At 40.4% G+C, this 7182-nt stretch overlaps 1 non-coding gene across 1 annotated transcript; it reads left to right on the forward strand.

Annotated features, from left to right (window-relative positions):
• Positions 1 to 6818: 6818 nt before the first annotated feature.
• Positions 6819 to 6925, forward strand: LOC133833702 (small nucleolar RNA R71). The gene has a single exon (XR_009893068.1). It is a non-coding gene; the product is annotated as a small nucleolar RNA R71 (small nucleolar RNA).
• Positions 6926 to 7182: the final 257 nt, after the last annotated feature.

The raw sequence follows: 7182 nt of genomic DNA on the forward strand, positions 1-7182 counted from the left end.
CCAATGTTTAAAAAAAAGTAAAGGAAAGGAAACTTACCTAGCGTGATTCATCTCAGAATGGTGGTGGGTCTAGAAATGGATGCCAAGGTGGTGGATAAGGGAAGTATTGCCAGTCCGTGTTGCGGTTCGAGCATCTGTCAACCAGCTGATTCTGCCTATCAACTTGAGCTCTATGGAAATCATGAAGCTCGCCCAAATAATTATGTGTATGCTGGTTCTGCCGAATAATGTAATCTAGTCTAGCCAAATGCGAATTCAATGGAGCCTCAATTGCTAAATATTGAGGGTATGCTTTTGTTCTTTCCTCCTCATCTACCCTTACTCCCTCTGTTGGATCACTGGCTGGTATGGGCTCCTCAACTGCTTCTCCTTCCCTACCACCTCTTACATTTATGGGTACCAGTATAGGTGGCTCTAAAGTTGGGGCATTAAATTTACTTACTGTAGCCCGAGAAATAACCCCCATAACCCTCCTAAAATTATCACTAGGATATTTCGACACCTCACAAATGTCACATATATCAGTAATCATGGAGCCATGTCCCAACCCAGCGGTAGTAGTCATGCGACCTAAATCCCTAATGCTCTGGAAAATAACTCGCCCAATGTCAATGGAAAGCCCTGTCATAATGGCTTATACCAAAAGACACCTATCAGTACCCACTTCAGACAAATGGGTGTTTGGCATAAGCCTTGCACTCACAAAAAGAGTCCAAGATTTAGCTACGGCATTCATTTGGTATTTTTTTTTAAATGTTTGGGCTCCCCGTTCTGTATAACAAATGAAGCACCAGGAATTCCTAAGGTCTCAGCCACTGCAGTCCAATTTACCTCACTATTATATGCTAACTGATAATACTCGTCCTCTTCCTAAATTAATGTAGGTACATTAAATAAAGCATCAATATTCTCAATAGTACATTCAACTGAAAGACCCCTAACAAACACCTTTCTATTTACAACCCCAGGAAAATTAGCATAAAATTCATAAACCAATGAGCAATTGGCTTTTGGCATCTTCTCATCCACAAATAATTGCCAACCTTAGCGCAAAATTTCATTCTTCATGATATGATAGGTGTCAGTAGGGTATAATTCTTCTTTAATGTCCGTACCCTACTCTTGAATAACTGGCCTTTGGGATAACCTTTGATACAGATCATGGGCATCCTTATTAATAAAACGTGTGGGATCATAGTCTAAAGTAGGCTAGGTGCTGACGGATTTGGCTGGGGTTGGGATGGTTGGGAACAGGAGGAGGAAGGGCGATTAGTATTCTTTGAAAAAGCTTCCCTAGTGGGTTGTTTCCTTGGCCCCATACCCTCACAATTTTTCAAAAATAACCACAAAAATTTCTGCAGCACTTCCCCTAAAATTCTGAACTTTCCTTACTAAAAGCTCCCAAAATTATCACCCAATAAACCACCAACAATCCAAAAACTCTAAGGCAATCTCTTATTATTACCAAACACCAATAGACACACATTAGGGTTAGCAATAATAATAAAATAAATCAATAAGAACTATGAAGTAGAGATGAGACAATTAGATGAAGAATATTTGAAATATGTAGAGGTTTTAGAAAGAAAAATATGTGATTTGGAAGAGAGAATTTGAGAAAATGAGCAAAAAGTTCAACAATCACGAGTTGAAGCCCTCTTTAACCTTTCTGACACAGGCGCGCCGCGACCCAACTTGGGCAAGTTGCGGCCCGCCTCTAAATTCTTCAACAAATTCCCAACCAAGCGTCGCGACTCAGCTTCTCAAGTCGCGGCCCACCCCTAAATTCCAGACAAAATTGCTCTTTGTTTCAGCCTAGGGTCGCGACTCAGCATGGGCAAGTCGTGACCCGCCTCCTCTTCATTTTTCTTATGCTCTCTGACTTGTGTAATTTCATGAATTACTCATTCAAGTCACGACATGGCCCAATGAGTAATTGAAAAACTCATTTTTTCACGATTTTCATGATTTTTACAACAATTATGCTAAAATAAAAATTAACTAAACTTTAGAAAATCCAAAATAAAATTAAATAAAATTGTTCACTAATTAAAACTCAAAACAAAACTTAAATAAAAGATAGGAATGCCTCCTATGGTGCTGTCGTTAACGTCATTTAGCTGGATGCTTCTTTTCTTTTATATTCAACTCGAATCAAGTCCTCCCCTCACATCCTTTAGAGCCACAGTAGCATGAGTTGGCCCTTGCATCTTGTGATTAGAAATTATCGGAACTTTTCCTCGCTCATATAACATTTGAATTCTTTCACTAAAGTACTTTTTTAATCGGTTTCGCCCTTTTCTCATTCCAATTTTCACTATGGAGTTTTCTTAGATGCTTCCATCTTATTATTTTCTTGGTTTACCACTTCAACTCTACAACAAGTTGGAATTTCTATAGCTGCAAAAAATTTAAATGTTACTTCCTCTTTTTGCACTCGCAACTTTAACTCGCCCTTTTATACATCAATTAAAGCCCTATCAGTCACCAAGAATGGTCTTCCAAGTATTATTGGAATATTTTCATCTTCCCCCATATCTAAAATAATAAAGTCCGCGGGAAAGATGAATTTACCCACTTTTACCAATACATCCTTAATCACTCCATGAGGATGATTAACTGTCGTATCTTCCATTTGCAAAGACACTGTAGTTGGCCGAACTTCTCCCAAATTCAGCTTCTGAAAGATTGATAGAGGCATCAAATTCACACTGGCCCCTAAATCACATAATGCCTTTGTTTCTACTAAACCCCCTATAGAACATGGGATATTGAAACTACCAAGATCTTTAAGCTTAGGAGGTAGTTTCTTTTGAAGTATTGCACTGCACTCTTCAGTTAATGCAACTGTCTCATAATCCTCTAACTTCCTCTTCCTTGACAAAATTTATTTCATAAACTTCACATAACTGGGCATTTGCTCTAATACTTCTGCGAACGGTATATTAATATGTAGCTTCTTCAACACCTCTAAAAACTTTGCAAACTGCTTATCTAGATTATGCTTATGAAGCCTTTGTGGATATGGAATTCTAACATGATGGTCAATGCTCACGAAATGTACCACTTCTTTCTTACTAAGGTCTTTAGTAACTTTTTCTTCATTAGACTTCTCTTCTTCTATGCCTTGTGTATTTCCCTTCTGACCTTCTTCTTCTGACTGATTCTTCTTTGGCTCTTCATACCTTGTTCCACTCCTCAAAGTAATAGCTTGACACTATTCTTTAGGATTAAATTCTGCAGTGCTAGGAAAATTTCCTTGAGCTCTATTAGACATTAAGGTAGCCAACTGCCCTATTTGAGTCTCCAAACTCCTTATGGACGCACTGATTTTAGACATAAATTGGTTAAGTGCAATGGATTGGGGCTCAGCTGGTTTCATTGGCATTTGGTGTGGTGGTCTATTTTGTGGTTGATAATATCTAGGTGGAGGTTGTTGGTATGAATGTTGCTGTTGATATGGTGGTTTATTTTGGGGAGGTTGATATTGTGGCTGAGGTGGAGGGTAAGGTTGTTGAATGTTTTGAGTATTGGACCATGAAAAACTAGGATGGTTCTTCCAACCTGGGTTGTAGGTCATGGAATTGGGATTATTGGGTTGTCTCGGGTAATTCCCTATAGCTTGAACTTCTTCCATAGGCATGTTATTCATATCTAGAGTAGGGCATTGGTTAGGTGGATGGGTTGTCCCACACAATTCACATAGGTTTTGAACTTGCAAAGCTTGAGATGGGAGTGTAGTCTTTTGTAGTTGCTTTCTCAAGGCTGCTACTTGAGCTGTAAGCATGGATATAGTGTAATGCCCCGAATTCTTCGATTTGGTTTAATGGCAGGATTAGTAGGCCAGGAGGGCCATACTTGTTTAATTATGCCATTAAATGATAATATGCATGTTTATATGAATTATATTATAATGTGATGTTATATGCATGCATGTGGGTCCACATTTGAATATTGTGATATTTTGATAATTTGGCCCTTTAAGGGTATATTTGTGTATTTTGGTGCATAATGTGATTTGTGAATGAGATTCCATTATTATGGAGATATATTCGAGCTATTCGATATGAGATGGTCATATATAATGGATTAGCGGTTTTATCATAACGGGGTCAATTATGGGGTAATAGGAATATTTATTTGATGATAAATTAGGAATATTTGAGATCAGGAGGAAATTCTGGAAGTTTTGACTATAATGTCCCCGGGGTGTTTTTGGGACCCCGAACATTAGGTTTTATTTGAGGTTACTTAAGCTTGAAGTAGCTTATCAGATAGAACGTACGTTAGAAAACCTCTCGTTCTCCCTTTCGTCAGTTCGTTTTATCGTTTGAGCCTTTTTGAAGATATCATGAGTTCTAGGAGTCAGAATCAAGTGAGGATCGAGGCATAGCGATCCTAGGAAAGATTATAAGCTTCTTAACCGAAGGATTTGACGGAAAATAACCCAATTGAAGGTAATCAAAGTTTAAGTTTTGAGTTTTTCGAGTTTCTAAGCTTTGAATTAGATTTTGTAAATTGTTGAGATTTCGGTTCATTCGAACCTTGGGTTTTGAGGGTTTTGGAGCATTGGGAAGCTTGGGAATTTGATTTGATGATTGGGGAATGTTTAGGTATGATTTTGGAGGCTTTGGAGTGTTAAAAACGTGTTTTGGAATGGCCCAGAGTTGGGGGCCGCGGCCCTGTTCTTGGGGTGCCGCAGCCCTGACATGAAGAAGCAGGTGGGGCTCTTTGTGCCTGCTGGGCGCCGCGACCCTTGATGAAGGGCACCATGGCCCTTGCTTCAGGAAGTTGTGGGGGCCGTGGCCCAAGGTGCTAGGGCTGCAGCCCTTGTCCAGTTTTCACCCCGTTTGCATGTTTTGACCCCGAGAACTTAGTTATAGGCCTCGGGAGTGTTCCTACTACTTGGATTAGTTTGGATTGATGTCCCAGAGGCTAGATATTGGTTTGGAAACCTACGTTGATCATTATTATTAATGATGTCTCGTGTTTGGTTATGATTAGGTGACCGCTAAAGGACTAGATGTTGATCATTCTCAAGGGTTGTTCTTTTAATCGTTCTAGCTCGAATCTGAGGTAAGAAAATAGTGTAAGAATACAACTGCACCCTGTATATGTATATGACATGCGTGATTGTTATTGAGGCATGTTGGTTGATAAATGTGGACATGGATTACATATTATATGCTAGTGAATATTGTGTATATGTATGTGGCACTGACTAGTCAGGGATACTGACCTAAAGGTCAGAACGGGCATAAGCGTCCTGAACGCAGGGCCGAATGAAGATTAGATCTAATCGATATCAGCATTGAATGGCTCTAAGGCATTAATGCTGGACCGACCCTAAGGTCGATGAACTTATAAGCGCTTGTCTAGTCTAAGACTAGTTACTAGAGTCGGGGCCTAGGGCCCAGGTGACTGCTTGTCACATGGCTAGGGAACGATGTTCCAAGGTTATGACTCTATGGTCATGAGGAAGGTTATGTTGGTGACTAATCACCATGCACCTATCCTGTTTAAGCTAATGGAAGGTTTACTTACCTGTTAAGCCTCGGTGACCCTATCGTCACAAGGCTGAAGGGAGCTATTCCTTATTTAGTGACTTTTGCTACTGTCACCTATCTGTTTTGGACTGATACTCCTTAATGATTATAATGATTATTATTGATATTATATCATGTTTTATTGTGTTTTCTTGCTGGGCCTTGGCTCATGGGTGCTATGTGGTGCAGGTAAAGGGAAAGGAAAGCTCACCCAGCCTTGAGTGGAGAGCTTAGGTGGTGATGTGTTCATATGCAGCCGCTTGACCACCATGGCTAAGGAGTTCTCAGAGGAGCTAGGGGGTTTACCCTATTTTTCCGCTTAGGTCGGCGGGTTTGTAAATTTGAAACAGTAGTGACCATTTTTAGTTGTAAATCACTTGTAAATGTTTTGATAAGCTCATGAGCAGTTGTATATTTAATAAAATATATCCTTTCCTTTTTATTGTTTTTCCACCTTAACCTGTTAATAACACTTAGAGCACGTTTTTAACCAAAGGACTCGGATAGTGGGTCAAATTACTGGTTCACCATTCACAGTAACTGTCATGGGGTAACCAGGGCGTTACAAACACGAGTCATCCCAGAAAGCAGTCATAGTGACGTGGGGCATTACAAATGGTATCAGAGCCTTGACTTAGCCGGAAGTGTGGCCGACGGGGACATCGGGCCCATAAGGGGTGGTGATTGTGACAATCAGAATCCAGTGATCCGTAAGGGGAAAGTCCGGGTAAGCTGTGCAATCCCACACCGCCTGGGGAAAGTCAATTGTGTGTGATGATTCTAAGACTGTGCAGGTATGGGACTACACAGTTCAAGAAGGCTTAAATGAATTGATGGGTACTACCTATATCAGCAAGATGCATCTTCTTTTCGGTAGCCCATCACTTGAGAACTCCAAAGTTAAGCGTGCTTGACCTGGAGTAATCTCAAGATGGGTGACCTCCTGGGAAGTTTTCCCAGGAAGCGTGTGAGTGAGGACAAAGCACGCTGGAAAGACTCGTGTTGGTTTGTAGGGCCAGTCGTCATTCTAGAAAGCAGCCATAGTGACGTGGGGCGTTACATATAGCGTCCAATTCCATCATTCCAGCAACCTTCTTTGGTTGTCCCCTTTCAGTTGGCCACTGATAATTATTCATCACCGTCTCTTCTAATAGCTCATACGCCTCATTAGCACTCTTACTCATAAAAGCACCTCCAAACGCAAAATCTATAATTGTTCTAGTTGTTCCATTCAACCCATTGTAAAAATTACGCACCAACATCCACTTTTCTATACCATGATGTGGACACTTCCTTAACAACTCCTTAAATCGCTCCTAAGAATCATACAGTGACTCCCCTTCCATCTGATAAAAATTATTGATCTCTCCCCTTTGTTTTGCAGCCTTCGTTGGAGGAAAGAACTTGGCAAGGAACTTCTGAGCTAACTCCTCCCATGTAGTGATAGAATTCGCCAACAAGGATATCAACCAACTCTTCGTCCTATCTCTTAGTGAAAATGGGAATAACCTTAATCTTATAGAATCATCGATCACCCCATTCATCTTGAACATAGCACATAACTCCAGAAAATTAGCTATGTGTAAATTGGGATCCTCCGTTGGCATACCTCCAAACTGAACAGTTGATTGGACCA

This window comes from Humulus lupulus, chromosome 4, assembly GCF_963169125.1.
Source record: "Humulus lupulus chromosome 4, drHumLupu1.1, whole genome shotgun sequence".
NCBI classification, from domain to species: Eukaryota; Viridiplantae; Streptophyta; class Magnoliopsida; order Rosales; family Cannabaceae; genus Humulus; species Humulus lupulus.